At 39.4% G+C, this 15,381-nt stretch overlaps 1 pseudogene across 1 annotated transcript; it reads right to left on the bottom strand.

The window, feature by feature from the left end:
- Window positions 1-7,897: 7,897 nt before the first annotated feature.
- LOC148999904 (wall-associated receptor kinase 2-like) lies at window positions 7,898-14,164 on the bottom strand (annotated as a pseudogene). The gene is made up of 3 exons (XR_016170713.1): window positions 13,209-14,164; window positions 12,579-12,716; window positions 7,898-9,373 (listed from the first exon to the last, which is right to left on the bottom strand). The product of XR_016170713.1 is annotated as a wall-associated receptor kinase 2-like (transcript).
- Between the last annotated feature and the right edge of the window lie 1,217 nt (window positions 14,165-15,381).

Here is a 15,381-nt window from a genome sequence, read left to right as displayed (position 1 = left end):
CTTCTCTGTTGTCTCGTTTTTCTTTTCCCCTTCTTTTGTTTCCTTTTGCTTTGTGTATCTCCTTATTTATGTGTGTCCCTGTCTCCTTTGGGTTTGTGTCTCCCCCTTGCTTGTTTTGGGGTCTTCTGTCGGTCCTTTGGTGGTTTTCTTTTGTGTGTGGAGCTGGGGGCTGAGCTTATATATTGATCGTTTGTTTGAACATGGGGGATAAATCTTTGGCCGGCCTTGGTTGTTGGGTTGTTCTCCCCCCCCCCCCCGGGGTTTGGGTATGCCGACTCTTCATTTGTGTGATCTTACCGGATACTTCTCCTTTTTTTAATGATCTTTTTTCCTCCTGTTGGCTGTTTTTCTTTCATTATTTTGGTGTGTTGGTATTCGAGCCCTGTTGCCTGTGGGCCCTTTGGTGGCTGTGTTCTCTGTCCTTATTTGGTTTGCCCTGCAGGCTTCTGTTTGTGGCGTGGATGTGAGTGCCAATGATGACTGTTGGGGCTGCTCTGCGGGGGGTTGCGCAGCCGGGTTGGTCCTGGGTCCTTGGCTCTGTGGGGGCGGTTGGGGCGTGGGCAGCGGGGGCTGCCTGCTGGGGTGAATCCTCTTGGTTCCCATTTCTGCTGCTGGCGTGGAATGCCTGGAAAAGCTGTGCAATCAATTACCTGCATTTCTTGGTAACAACTGCAACATCAACAATGCTGCAACAACCAAATCTGGGACTGGTATGCTCCCGCCCTTGGGGTGGAGATGGGCGTGACGGGGATCCCGTGGAGACTGTGGACAATGGTTTGACACTTAGGAAGCTGTTGGGGGCTCGATTGTACTCAGGTTGCCCTAGGATTGCCCCTAGATTGAGGCTCGAACTGGGATGCTTGCTGGCTAAGGTATAAGAAATATAATGGCACCGTATCCACAGGTTAGGACTTTTGAAGCAACGGCAAGCACTTGATCCAAAAGAAGCAGAAAAAGGGTTGCCGCCGAGTACAACCTCAGCCCAATTCCCTTCGCATCCTTGTGTGACAATCTCGTCTCAACCCTTATGTCCTGCCATGAACTCATCACAATCTTTTACCAACTTAAGCAAGAGATGGAAGCTTCCTGCTACATCTTTGTTCAACTCAATAATCTGAACAACTTAACCAATCTCAACAATACTACTGGTAGCCATGCAAACTTCACCAATGCTCAACCCACACCCCTCTACCAGGCAGAGATGACAAACCCAACTCCTAAATTCCCTAAATATTCCCATATCACCTATACTTTGATTTTTTTTTTTTTTTTTTTGACTTCTGTATTGTCTTTTTCATCTCTGCTAGGATTTTTCTACGGTTGGCTTAACAGAATTCCCTTCATGTCAAAGTCTCAAAATAGATTCCATGCTTAGGGATGCTTTACCTAAAACTCTATCTACCTTATTATAGATTTTATTTCCTTTATTATTTGTTTAGTCAATTTTCTTGTCCCTTGGAGTACATGGTGCCTTTCTTTTCTCTCATACTTCTTTGTTTTAGTTTGTGCATGCTCTTGACTTGTTTGTTAAACCAGTGATTATCTACTATATTTTGTTTTGCTCCATTTTTCACTAGGCCTTTGCCCCTTTTAAACTTTTGGGAGGAGGGACATCCTCCCAATCACTCTTCATTAATAGTTGTGGTGGTAACTTCCTAACAGAAATGAAAATCTTCTCATGAAATGTACGAGGGATCAATGGGAAGTTCACCCTACAGTGCATCTCCAAGATACCTAAAAAGCACAAGCCCAATTTGGTGTTCTTTTGTGAAACAAAGTGTGTGGAACATCAGACCTTGTGCACCTCTAAGGCAAAGATTTTCAGCTGTTATACTTCCTAGATTTCTCTAACAATAGGGAATTAAGGGATTGAAAGGTGGAACCTAGGCACTGCATGCAGCTGAATCTGGATCCAATTTTTCACTTCTTATGGAAGATATGTACTTCCTTCCTCGCAATTAATTTCTCTCATCAAGGGAAGGAATGGATCACAATTTTGTTCAATGCTCCACCATCGTATGCTAAAAGAAAAAGGTTTTGGGAGCATGACCCAAGACAAACCATTCATAATCATAGGAGAATTTAATGAAGTGATGACATAGGAGGAGAATCTGGATGGGCCTTTCGAACCCTCACCAGCTATACCCCACGTCCAAACAATTGTCTTATGTCTTGATCTTCAAGAAATCTCATGTGTAGGCCCTCGCTACACCTAGTCTAACAAACAAAAACCTCTATACCTAGTCAAAGAAAAATTGGACCGTACCCTTGCCTGCCTATTGTGGATTTCCCAATTCCCAAATGCTAACACAAAAAAACTCTCAGCTATAGGGTCTGACCACAAGCCCATCCTCCTCACCATTGAAAACTCTAAACCAATGTCATAAACTCTTCTACTTCCAAAATGAATGACTGCTTTATCCGCAGTATGCAACAATAGTAAAAGAAGCATGGGTAAGCAAAAGTAGTTTGTCTTTTGGAGGTAAGCTTGCAAATATGTCCTTGTTCTTACACCACTGGAAACTTGCACACAACTTCCCAACCCCCTGCGATCCCTCCTCTGTTTTGAGATTATTTTCCCAACCATAGTTGACGAGGTGGACTTGACAAGGTTAGCCTCTCCCTCATCCATGAAAGAAATAAAAAATGTGGTGCTCTTCCTGCGGCCATACAAAGCCTCAAGGATGGATGGGTTTAACGCTTTATTCTACCAGCAACACTAAGAGTTGGTCAATGGAGACCTTTTTGACTTTGTCTCTTCCTTTTTCTCTAACTTCTTCTTACCCTTTGGTGTCAACCACACTCTAATGTGCTTCATACCAAAGAAGGACCAGGCCAAGGTAGTTGTGGACTTCAAGCCAATCAACTTGTGCAATGTGAACTACAAAATTTTGACAAAAGTTTTAGCCCAAAGACTTAAACCCCTCTTGAAGAACTTCATATCACATCGCTAAGGGGCTTTTGTGGCCAATAGACAAATCGCTGATAACATCTTATTAGCTCAAAAAATCTTCCACTTTATGGGCAAAATCAGATGTAAGACGGGATTTAGTGCCCTAAATCTGGATATGTCTAAAGCCTATGATAGGGTGGAGTGGAGTGTGTGTTGTATAAATTGTTTGAATTATGGGGCTTTGACCATAATTGGGGAAAACTTATTAAAACCCTAACTCAAGTGAAACTTTCTCTATCAAGTTGAATGGTAGCCCTTTCCTTTGATTCTCGGGATCAAGGGAATTTAGACGGGGTTGTCCCCTAAGCCCATATTTGTTCCTAGTAATTATGGAGGTCTTGTCTAGGCTCTTGAATGAGTATAGATCACTTAACCTGTTCAAGGGAATCAAAATAGTTTGGCAAGCTCCTAAATCTCTCACCTCTTCTTTGCTGACGACACCTTCTTCTTCTTTGAAGCAAAAAAGAACATATCTTGGCACTCAAAACTATATTGAACTCTTCTCAAACATTGCAAGGCAAAAATCAACTTTAAGAAAATGGGAGCTTTCTTTAGTAAGAATGTAAGGCCAACAAGATTGAAATATTATGTGATTCTCTCGATGCTCGGTATCAATGAGATGAAAAATGATGTGGTCTTTCTTGGTACCAATTTATTTCATAGAAGGGCCAAATGAAGACACTACTCTTCATTTGAACATAATGAGGAAGAAAATTGCTTCATTGGAAGCAGCAAATTTGTTTGTTGCTGGGAGGGGGTACTATTGTAGTTAGTGCTTGAATCTCAATCCCTATACCACATGCATTGCTTTCGATTCTTGGTCTCATTGTGCAAAATAATTTATTCCCTGTGCCAAAAGTTCTAGGTTGGAGACTCATCCAAAAACAGAGAACTAACTCTCATCTCATGGAATCGATTTTGCAAACCAAAGCAACAAGGAGGATTGCGCTTCAAGAGAATGGAGGACATCAACACTGCCCTCCTCCTTACGCAAGGATTGGAGAATGCTCACCAGCCTTGATGTGATATGTATACAAACTCTAAGAACAAAATACTTCACCAATACCAAACCTTTTGATACCCAAGCAAAGGAAAAAGTGGTCCTAGACATGGAATAACATTTATAGCATCTTCCCTCTCCTTCAAAACATGGCCTTAAAGCAAATAAGCAATGGGATGACCACATCGTACTTGTTTGACACTTAGATCAGAACATTAGTCAATCACACAATTGGGGCACCAAATTTTAGTCTCCAGCCCAAGAATGCAACAGTAGCACAATGAGCTCAGCATACAACCCAAATAGGGAGTTAATCTTTCCTCAAAATTCCTCTTCATACCCACACCTCTCTTCTATCAATCTCACTTAATTCAGATTCTTGGTTATCTCTTACCTCAAAAAATGGTGAATTCTCTACCAAACTGGTAGGGCGAGCCTTGTTGAAACTAAAGACGAACTACCAACCAAATATTTTCACCCCATGGTGGAAATACTTTTGGAAATTACCTCACCGCCCCAAATTTAAAACTTTCTTTTGGCATCTCTTGAATGCATGACTACTAGTCAAGACACTACTCTTTGAATGGACATCCACATCATCTACATGTGAACTATGTGGCAATAGTGTAGAGTCGGCATACTTTTCTTTCTTGTGAATGGACCAAGAAGATCTGGGCAACCAGCCCCAAAGGCCTAAGAATGAAATTTCGCACCCAACACTCCATAATTCACCTTTGCAACTCTTTTATTTCAGATTTATGTTAGATGAAACTACCAAGTGGTTGTGTGTGTTTGTTTTTATAATTATTTGCTACTTTGTACGGGAAAATGAAACAATAAGATTTTCAATAAAAATCCCCCCAACCCAATCAAAGTTTGGAGTAATGAATCCCACTGGATCAAAGACCATAACTTAAGGCCTAGGGGACCTCTGGAACACATAGGCCATGAAAGGAAGGAAGGAATGGAAAATGGAAAAAAAAAGAGTTTTATTGGTGGCCCACTTAAGTGGGGGTGAAACTCTAGGCTCCCCCCTTAAGGACAAACTATTACTGGTGGCCCAATGCAAAAATTGTTGGTTAACCACTCTAGTAGAATGGCTATTCTATTAAGTCAAACTTTAAAAGTGAAATGACCATAATGCCCTTAAGTGTAGTGTTATGACAAAATTGCCCTCCTATATCCAATCTTTCACCCATCTTCTTCCTATAGTTTACCAAAAACTGCCCAACACCACCGGAAACCACCGCACCCTCTCCCCCTACTAGCCTTCCAAACAATTCTATTTGAATCCATACTAGATACAATGCCTAAACCATGAATATTTTTTCTCCCCACATCTCTTATGGTTGTTTTAGGACTGCCTCTATTTTTATGGTTCCTTCAATCTAAGTTAAGAAACTCCTCCCTACATGGGCATTTAAAAGCCTCCATTCTATATGCAAGGCCTAATCCATGCAACCATTTCTCACCACATCTTGTAAGGTTATTTTAGGAAACCCTCTACCTTCTTGGCTACTTCGATCTAATTAAGTCACTCCTCCCAATAGGGGCATTTTAAAGGCCTCCATTCTAGATTCAAGGTTAAGCCATGCATATAATTTCTCACCGCTTCTTCTAAGGTTACTTTAGGTCTGCTTGTAGGATTTTTAATTCCATTGATTTGGATTAAGTCTCTCCTTGGTACAATCTCACTTAAGGGCCTCCAATTAACATGGCTATGTCGCCTTGAATGACTTGCGGATAAATTATCATTTATTGAAGCTACTCCAAGACAAGCTCTAGTATAAACATTCCTTATTTTATCCTCCCTAGTTTAGCCACTCATCTTTTTTAGCATCCACATTTCTACTATTCTAAGTTTGTCTATATGATGCTTCTTAACACCCTAACACCATACATCATGTATCATAGATCGTCATACTATATACTTGTTAGAAGCCATCGAATCAGGTTTGAGAGGTAAGAGATGAGAGTTGTATAGAGAGAGAGATAGGAGACAAGTTTTACGTGGTTGGGTTGTTCAATGCAACCTACGTCCATGGGATGATACTTATTGCTTCACTGTATCTAAATGAGTTACAATATATAGTACATATATATACAAGAGTCGTTGTTCATCACAAGTCTAGGACTTTTACAATCTAGAGTTCTATTCACACATGGTAGGTATTAGGGTTTTACATAGTCTTCGTCCCTTGTGTGTTTGAGATAAAGTGCAACTTTGAGTGTCCATCAATTGTTGAGATGATGTATCCTTCTGAAGACCTTGAGGTGTTTGAGATGAAGTGGGATTATGAGTCTTGGACAATATAGAATGAGTTGTAATTGAAGTAGTTGGTTTGGACATGGCTGTAGAGAGACTTCCAAGTTAGGGCTGTAGAGGTTCTTCCAAAAATACCCTTGACAGTTGGAAGTAAGTGGCAGCTAGGGCAACTCTTGGTTTGGCCATGGTTGCATGTGTGCTACCAGAAATATCCTTAACACGTCCCATCAAACTCAAGGGCAGAGATAAGACCTTGAGGTTAGACAATAGAGTGTTGAATAGTTGATGTGATAGAGGTTTGGTGAAGATGTCAGTAAGCTAATTCTTAGTAAATAAATATCGAACCTGAAGATCACCCTTTGCAACTTTATCTTGAACATAATGAAAATCAATTTTGATGTGTTTTATATGTGCATGGAAGGCCCGATTGGTAGGGAAGCAAGTGGCACCAACATTTCACAACAAAGTATAGGTGTAGTAGGCCAAAAAAAAAAAATCTAACTCCTTGAGTAGAGACTGAAGCTAGGTGAGTTCCATTGATGCATTGGCTAGGACTCGATATTCAGCCTCAGTACTAAATTAAGCCATAATGTTGTTTTCAAGAACTCCAAGAAAGATTACAGCCTAGGAATATAGCATAGCCACCAATGGACTTTCAATCATCAAGGCAACTAGCCCAGTTAGAATCCAAAAAAGGCTGACAATTACTTGTCAAAGACTGACTTTGAATAAAAATGCTATGAGAGAGGTCCCTTTCAAATATCTTAAAATGTGTCTTACTGCAGACCAATGATCAAGAGTGGAAATAAGCATAAATTGGCAAAACTTGTTAATAGCAAACTGAATATATGGTCGAGTCATAGTAGCATACTGAAGAGCCCCAACAATGCTATGGTAGAGTGTTGGATTGTCCATTAATTCCCAGGTGAATTTACTCATTTTTTCCATGGTAAGACAAGAGTTGAGATAGGCTTGTAGTATAACATATTTGTGCATTTAAGAAATCCTAGATATATTGAGTTGAGAGAGATGAATACTGATGAGCACATTTATGTGTGAAATCTTAGGACATAATGCATGCATTTTACACACTATGAGTGGAGCTACCTTGTGTTTTATGTTGTTTTTACAGATTTTATGAATTTTTAGGACTTTAGCGAATATCTGGAGTTTTACGTGGTTTGATTATTCAGTGCAACTTACATCCATGGGACTGATAATTATTGCTTCACTGTATTTGATTGAGTTAGAAGATTACATATATATACAAGAGTCCTTGTACACCACAAGTCTAGGACTCTTACACTCTAGAGTTCTATTTACACAAAGGTAAGTATTAGGTTTTACATAGTCTTTGTCTCTTGTGTGTTTGAGATAAAGTACAACTCTGAGTGTGCATTAGTTATTGAGATAATGCAGCCTTTTGAAGACCTTGAGGTGTTTAAGATGAAGAGGGATTATGGGTCTTGGACGAGAGAGGATGATTTGCAGCTGAAGTAGTTGGTTTGGACAGGGCTGTAGAGAGACTTCCAACTTCGGGTAGAGCAGTAAAGGTTCTTCCAAAAAAAACCTTGATGGGTGGAAATAAGGCAGTGGCTAGGGCCACTGTTGGTTCACCATGGTTGCATGTGTGTTGCCAGAAATATCCTTAACAATATTTATAATTTTTATTTAAAAAAAAAAATAAAAAGAAAGATGTTATGGTAGATCACCCACAGCATTATAATGAAGGGCAGAAATTTCAATGGTAACATTATCACAAGTTAAATTAATACATAGACCAAATAAAATATCAATGAAGACCACAAGCTATAGCTTCCATATTGTGATTATTTCTCACACATGATTACCATATCACACCATACAATAAAAATAGATCCAGTCATTTAAAAAAAAAAAAAAACTGACAAGCAGAAAGTATAAATTACCATTATTATTTTCACAAAGATCATAATCAAGGAAGCTATTACCAATTACCCATATGATCAAGAGCTGGATCAGAAGAGCTCGTGGATTGTCCACCTAGAGAAATTTCAGTCTCTTCCAAAATATGTTGTGATTTTTGTTGCTCATAAATCATCTTCACAGAATCAAGTTCCTTTGCAACTTCCTTCATTGTAGGTCTATCTTCCCTTTTATCTTCTAGACACTTTCTTGCAATCTCAGCAACTATCAGAAATTGTTGGCTGTTCCCATCATCATCTTTTATTCGATCATCAAGGATATGAAAAAGATTCCCATTTTTCACTGAAGATGTAAAAAACCTTGCAAGAGCTGTCCATTCTCCGGATCCATCCAAAAAGATTGGTTTCTTTCCGGTTAAAAGCTCTGCTAGAATAACTCCAAAGCTATAAACATCACTTTTATCAGTTTGTTGGCTAGTAGGCCAACATTCTGGGTCTAAGTATCCATAAGTCCCCTGAATTTTTGTTGTATTTTGAGTTTGATCCAAAGGAACCAATCTTGAAGTTCCAAAATCAAATACTTTAGCAATGTATTTGTCATCCAGTAGTATTTTAGCAGACTTCACATCCCCATGAAAGATAGGATCTGAATGAGAGGAATGCATATAAGCCAATGCATCTGCAGTTTCTGCTGCAATTCTTAATCGATCCTCCCATGAAAAAGTAACTGATGCCTTTTTCTCACTATGGATCAGTTGTTCGAGGGTTCCATTGGAGATGAACTCATAAACTAACAAAGGAACTTTTGTCTCTAGGCAACAACCCAAGAGTTTCACCACATGCCTGTGATTGATTTGAGAGAGGATGTCAACCTCATTTATAAACTCGTATAATCTGGGTTTGATCCATAATTCTGGATTTCTTAATAGCAACAATTTTTTCGTCGGGTAGGACTCCCCTGTATACTGTGCCATACCCTCCTTCACCTAGTATTTGACTCCGATCGAAGTTCTTGGTTGCCCTCTTCAACTCTTTTATGGTGAAAATCTTGGCAATATCTTTGACCCCTTTATATGATGCTATTTGTTGTTGTAACAACATACCTCCATTTTGTTTGAAGAATTTAAGTAGACGTCTTTTTCTTAATTGCCCAGCATATAAACAAAATAAAGCTAGGAAGAGCTATGGGGTGCACACTCCAACCCCCCCAAAAATAAGAAATAGATGTTGACCTTTTAAACCTTTGGTGGCTAAGAGATGAAGAAAATGACCAACGGAGAAATGTGTATGCATTCATGGGCTACAACTTGAGGGGTGCCCGAGTATGAGAAATTGAGACAATAGATTCCCATGTGTAGCCAAGTATAGAATTTCAGGCACTTTGAAATGATTAGTTGTTTGTATATATTTATAAGCTTTTTTTTTTGTGTGTGTCGCGCGGGCCCCCAACCCCCCCCCTTTTGTGTTTTTTTTTCCCCCCCCCCCCTTGGCCTTTGTTCGGGGCCATGATTGCGCCCTGCCCCGGCCCCCTTCCGCCCTTTGGCCCTTGGGCCGGGTGGCCGTCGTCCCTTCCCTTGCTTCCCGCCGTTGGTCCCGGCCCGTTGGGCCCCCCCCGTTGCCGCCCTTGCCTTGTCCCTGCTTTTGGCCTTCTTTGGTCGTATATCATGTGCTGTTTTACTTTGTATTATTCTTTTTCAACTCTTGTTGTGTGTCACAATATCCACTTATATTCATTGTATTTCTATTTATACCCATTTAGATTTTAGAATGAATCCTTTCTGGTTTTTTTTGCTATTCGTGTTATGGTTATTATTGTGCTCGGGGGTTTATCTCTTCTCATTAATTTCTACTTCTAGACAATGGTCAACTTCATTCCAAATTTCCATTTGTCTTTCCCCCGTTTCTCTCTCTCTCTCTCTCTCTCTCTCTCTCTCTCTCTCTCCCCTTCTTTTTCCTTTGGTTTCCCCGCGGTTATTATTCATGTATTGTAGAGGGTTGTATTATTTAGCATATTTGGTCAGTCAATTATTTATGGTGTCCACCTCTTTTGTAACTTAGACATCCTAGATTCATAATTCAAGGAATCGATTGATTTTATCTTCAGTCGACTTGCCGTGGTGGTTGTTTTCATTCCCTGTTATTTGATATCTTTATTCAATACAAAAAATCATATTCCCTTGTTCAGTATCCGATTTTAGTTTCACTGTTTTTTCTGTTGTGTGTTTTGTTCAACATGCTTTGTTTTAATTTTTTTTGAATATCGTGTTTGTTGATATTCTGTGAGGTTGGGGTTGTTTGTTGTATTTTCTTTATGTATGTTTTTATTATTTATAATATATTATCTCGCCTTGTAAACATCAATATTTTATTGACTTGACTTTGTTGGTTTACCTTAAATAATATGTGTTTATAGTCTATATGATGTGACTAATGTCTCGACTCATATCATGTTGTTGAGTCGTTCTTTGTGTCATGTCATCGTCAAATTAATATTAATATTAGGCCTTAGGGTCGATCGGGGCTCTGTGCTTTTACTTGGTTGGGTTATATTTTTTTTATTAATTTTCAACAACGTCTGTTTCTATTTGACCGTGTCGTTCCACCCTTGTTTCTTTTCCTCTCCCGGGGTGGGGGTCCGTCTTTAGACTCAATCGGGGTTATGGTTGGTCGGGTTGTCGGGCTTTCGGGGCGATCGGGGCCGTCGGGGTGGCCGGGCCATCGGGGTTGTCGGGGTCGGCCTCGGTGGGCGGTGGGTTGGCGTTCCGCCGCCCTTGGCCCTGTTCGGGCCTTTGGCCCCCCGCCCTTAGGCACTTTGAAATGATTAGTTGTCTGTATATATTTATAAGCTTTTTTTTGTGTGTGTACGTGCGCATGGGGGAGGGGGTCTTTGGAGCAAAGGTTAGGGTTCTTTTTCCACTACATATGCTATAAATACAGCTCTTGGGTTTTGAGATAGGGTAGAAAAACATCATAGAGCTGTATTCCATTTCTTTCAGCTTCATAATGACCATTACACAGCTTTGTCTTGGACGTTGCACTCCCATAAGTTTTGTCTTTTATGTGTGCATTTCCATTTTCAAGTTCTCATAATGTTGACCTATATGTAAGATTGTTTTATCAAAGTTTGGAATTATTCTAGTCCTTTGTTGTTATTCTTTTGTATACATCCTATGGCGGAATCCTCAACTCATATCTTACGACCACTTGAATATCCACTTTAACCCTCTCTTCTCAGGACAGGTGGTACCACTATGGCTAAATAGGTCTAAATGATTTTAGATTTATATTGCTACAGGTCTCTATTACCCACTTGACTTTTTCTTTTTTGTCACTTCTTCAGATTTATAGTAAAATCAGCATAGAGCTTTTCTATGGATGTAGCCTTGAGGTGAATCATGTAAATCTTATCTTGTACATGTGTGTTTTCACCCTTTTTACATTCTCGTTCTGTTGACCCCCTTCAAAAGATTGTTTGGTCATAGTTTGAAGTCATTCCAATCCTTTTTATTGTTCCTTATGCATCCTACTGGCAAAGTCCCTCAACTCAAATCTAACCAGCACCTGAATACCCCTTAACCCTCGTTTCTTAGGACAGTCATATGGCAATTTCTAAATTGGTCTAATATTGCATTTTAGGTTAATGTTGGTGTAACTTTCTAAATTCCCATTTCATTGTGCCTTGACTATGTTGTTGTAGTTCAGGTCTACAGTTACGGGTGGAGCCAAAATTTAACATTGGGGGAGGGGGGGGTTCAGGGTGAGATAATGATTACAAAATCCTTCTTCCGTTCTTTGGCCTTGGTAATGGTGAATTGTACACCTTGGTGTCTACAAATTTGTCCAATACCCTAAAAGCTAATTGTTGACAATGACCTCTCTCCATTATACTAACTCTTAAGAACATTTTCCATACAAGTGCCGATATTTCACATATGGAAAGAAGGGCTAGAGGGGTCTCTCTAGGGAAATCTCAAAAAATAGGCAGTTGAGGGGGGGGGGAAGGGGGGCATGGCCCCTAGCCTAGATAAAGCTTTGTTGTTGTATGCAGTAGTAATCATCTGAGGTTGGGAGCAAGCAGGATGGGATGTAAAAGAGAAGAAAAGGAAAAATGTGAAAAATTGCCTCTTAAAAACTAATAAAACCAGGTTAGGGTACCTGTTGTAATTCTTAAATCTTAAGAAAAATACATGTAGTTTTCTGCAACTCGAGAGGATATATGCAATTTGCTCAAGATATAAAGATCTACACAAAAAAGAAAAAAAAAAAGAATAAGAAAATTGTGATGGAGATAGACGATTTCCTCACCAAAAAGCAAAAAAGTGTTTTTTTTTTGAGGGGGTGTAAAAAAACAAAAGAAATGCAATAATGGATCACATTTGAGAGAGAAAAGATATATACCTGCAATAATGGGTATAATATTGCTATTCTTACACCTGCTTCCTTTTCTGTGTGCACCATAAAGAGAAGTTCCACTTTTCCAACCATCACCGTGATACCCCAATGGACAATAGCAGCTGTAACTTCCAACACTGTTCTTGCATTTAGCATTTTCACTGCAGTTATGAAGATTTGCGACCTTACATTCATCCACATCTTCATCATCATCATCAAATCCAATCCAGCACCAATAAAAACAGCAAGAAAGATTGTCTGTCAGTGTTAGCTATTCACCAAACAGTAGAATTTGTTAGAAAAGCAGTGCAGAAGCCCACATAAAAGGCGAGATTTGCGTGGTTCATCTGAAAGTTACATCCACAGTGAAGCAAAGATGGTGTTAGGAGAAAAACAGATATGATTAGCTGTTTTCTACCCTTCTCAACCCCCTTTTTGAGGCTATAAGTATAGAATAGGTGAGAATCCTAGTTTAGATTAAGAATACCAAAACAGCAAAGACATGACTTCCAAACAATTTAGGTTCCATATCGAAGAACTCGAAATTCCTTAATCAGCAATGGCATGGACAATGTAGGAAAATGGCTAGCCAGATGTGCTCAGACCGTTAAATGAACAATAGAACATTTTACATAATGAAAATTAGTCTTCACCACAACAGAGAGATAAGGTTGGTTTACATGGATGGCTTACCTTGGCATCCATCTTCAAGGTAAGGGTTTCCCTGATAACCTTTTGAACAAACACAGCTGTAGCCAATACCATTCTTGGAGACAACACACTCACTTCTATTTCCAACGCATGCATAGGTAGTCTGGTTTTTCACAGCTTCTTCACAAGTCTTCAGTTCAATTGCCCAGTCAAAGACAACAGGAACAGATTGCGCATCGTCTATTATATATTTAGGAGTGAAGTTGGAGAGATAGGAGTTTGAGAATTCGAACCAGTCAGTTTGAACGATGAAACCATAGCTGCAGGGATTGAAATCAAAGACCCTTGTGTCATTCTTATAACTGTCAATAGTCAAATTGAAGCTTGCAAAGCCCTTTGGAACTGAGGTCTGACAACAACCTATACCGGAGCAGGAGCCATTGATCACATCTGTCTTATTAACGCAAAGCATGTTACACCCACTCATAAATGACCGGCCATTGTAACCGGTGATTGTTGCGTTGGTGTCACACCCCAGAGCTGTGAACTTGTTCGCAGTGTCAGAGACAGTGAATAAGCTGTCGTTGGTAGAAGTTGCAGAGACCCAGTTCCGACGAGTGGAGTTACCAAGCTTGTTGTAGCAGTGATAACTTACAGCAGAGAGTTGAGTCATTTGGCCTTCAAATGACATATTGATAATCTCCACGTTTGTTCGTTTGATCAGTTTTAGGAGGCTTGGAGCTATGGTTGCAGAACAATCGAAAATCTGAATTATAAAAACACAATTCATCTTCTCCCAATAAGCCAAAGGGGTAGGGAACTTCGATATCACCACATTTAGAAGTGCAATTGGCCTTTGTCGATGGCAAACTTGGTGTTGCCATGTCTTGCCATAACAGGAAGGTGAAGAGGAACTGAAGCAACCTCAAGAGAAGAGTTTTCATGGCTTAGTTTCTTTTCAGTTCCTCATCTGCTTCATCACTAGCTATGTTATTTGTTTAGGGCTTTAATGGAGGGGAGAGAGAGAGAGAGAGAAGATCTTTTCTTTTTACTTTTGGGAGTGCTTGATTAATTGATTTAGACACTCAGTCTTCCACTCAGTCTTCTCAAGTCATCAGGATAAATTATTGAGGCTTAGATTCTTTTCAGTTCCTCATTTTCTTCACCACCAGCCATGTTATTTGTTTAGGGCTTTAATGAAGGAGGGAGGGAGAGAGAAGAATCTTTTCTTTTTTCTTTTGGGAGTGCTTGACTCAGGCACTAACTTCCAGCTCGGTAACAATTGGTAAGCTTGCCTTCCCTTATTTCGGGCGGTAGAAGGGCAGCTGTCTTTCAGGTGAAAAGATAAGGTAGAAGGGTAGTAGCAACGGTTCCACAAGTCATCAAATATATGATTAAGAAACTTAAAGTATGTAAAGCATGTAAAAAGCTAGTCCAATTGCAAGTTAATTCCCAAATTCTTTTATTCAATTATTTTCATACTGTGGACACACTGTTAATTTTATAAAGAAATGCCAATATTGTTAACAAAGATGTGTAAAAATACATGCAGAAAATATCCAGAGGCTTTGTCCATGGCTGAACAAAATGGTTTACCATTAAGAAGAAGAACGGAAACAATCCTAATCTTTTTCTACTTTCATCTCAATCTGTTGAGAGACTATAAAATTATCTTAATTAGTACTATTGTTGGCACTATAATTCTTTTCCAGTCACCTAAACAAAATTGTTGAAACTATATACTTCTCAGAGTAATACTAACAATTGTCATACAACCATTGCAATCAATGAGGTACCAAGCCTAATAAGATAAGGCTAGAGTACCATATCAAGATTTCATCTACATAGAACATCACTTGAAATCAACTTTGGAGTACCTTCAACTATTGAACTATGCAGATTCTGGCAATTTTGAACCCTCATGACGAGTGGTGCTAATATATATCTTCTGTCTATTGCACTTGTGGCTTTGTTAATCACAAATACAATAATTTGCATGGGCAATGAGCTACCAAAAACATGCTTAGAGACCAAAATAGTGTTTCTTAGGCTTTGCATGTCAATCTGACTATTCCCAACAACTTTCCTTCATATATCCAACTATGTCCGATTATCCATATTTAAGGGGTACAGCGAAGTATCATCATTAAGTTTCCTCTTCATGGCATAGTCTCAAACAATAAGATTACCATAGTATAAATTATTCTTGATCCAG

The sequence above is a fragment of the Hakea prostrata genome, chromosome 11, assembly GCF_041222555.1.
Source record: "Hakea prostrata isolate BN-2017 chromosome 11, UWA_Hpros_2, whole genome shotgun sequence".
In the NCBI taxonomy this organism is placed as follows: domain Eukaryota; kingdom Viridiplantae; phylum Streptophyta; class Magnoliopsida; order Proteales; family Proteaceae; genus Hakea; species Hakea prostrata.
This window is presented reverse-complemented; position numbering and strand designations above follow the sequence as displayed.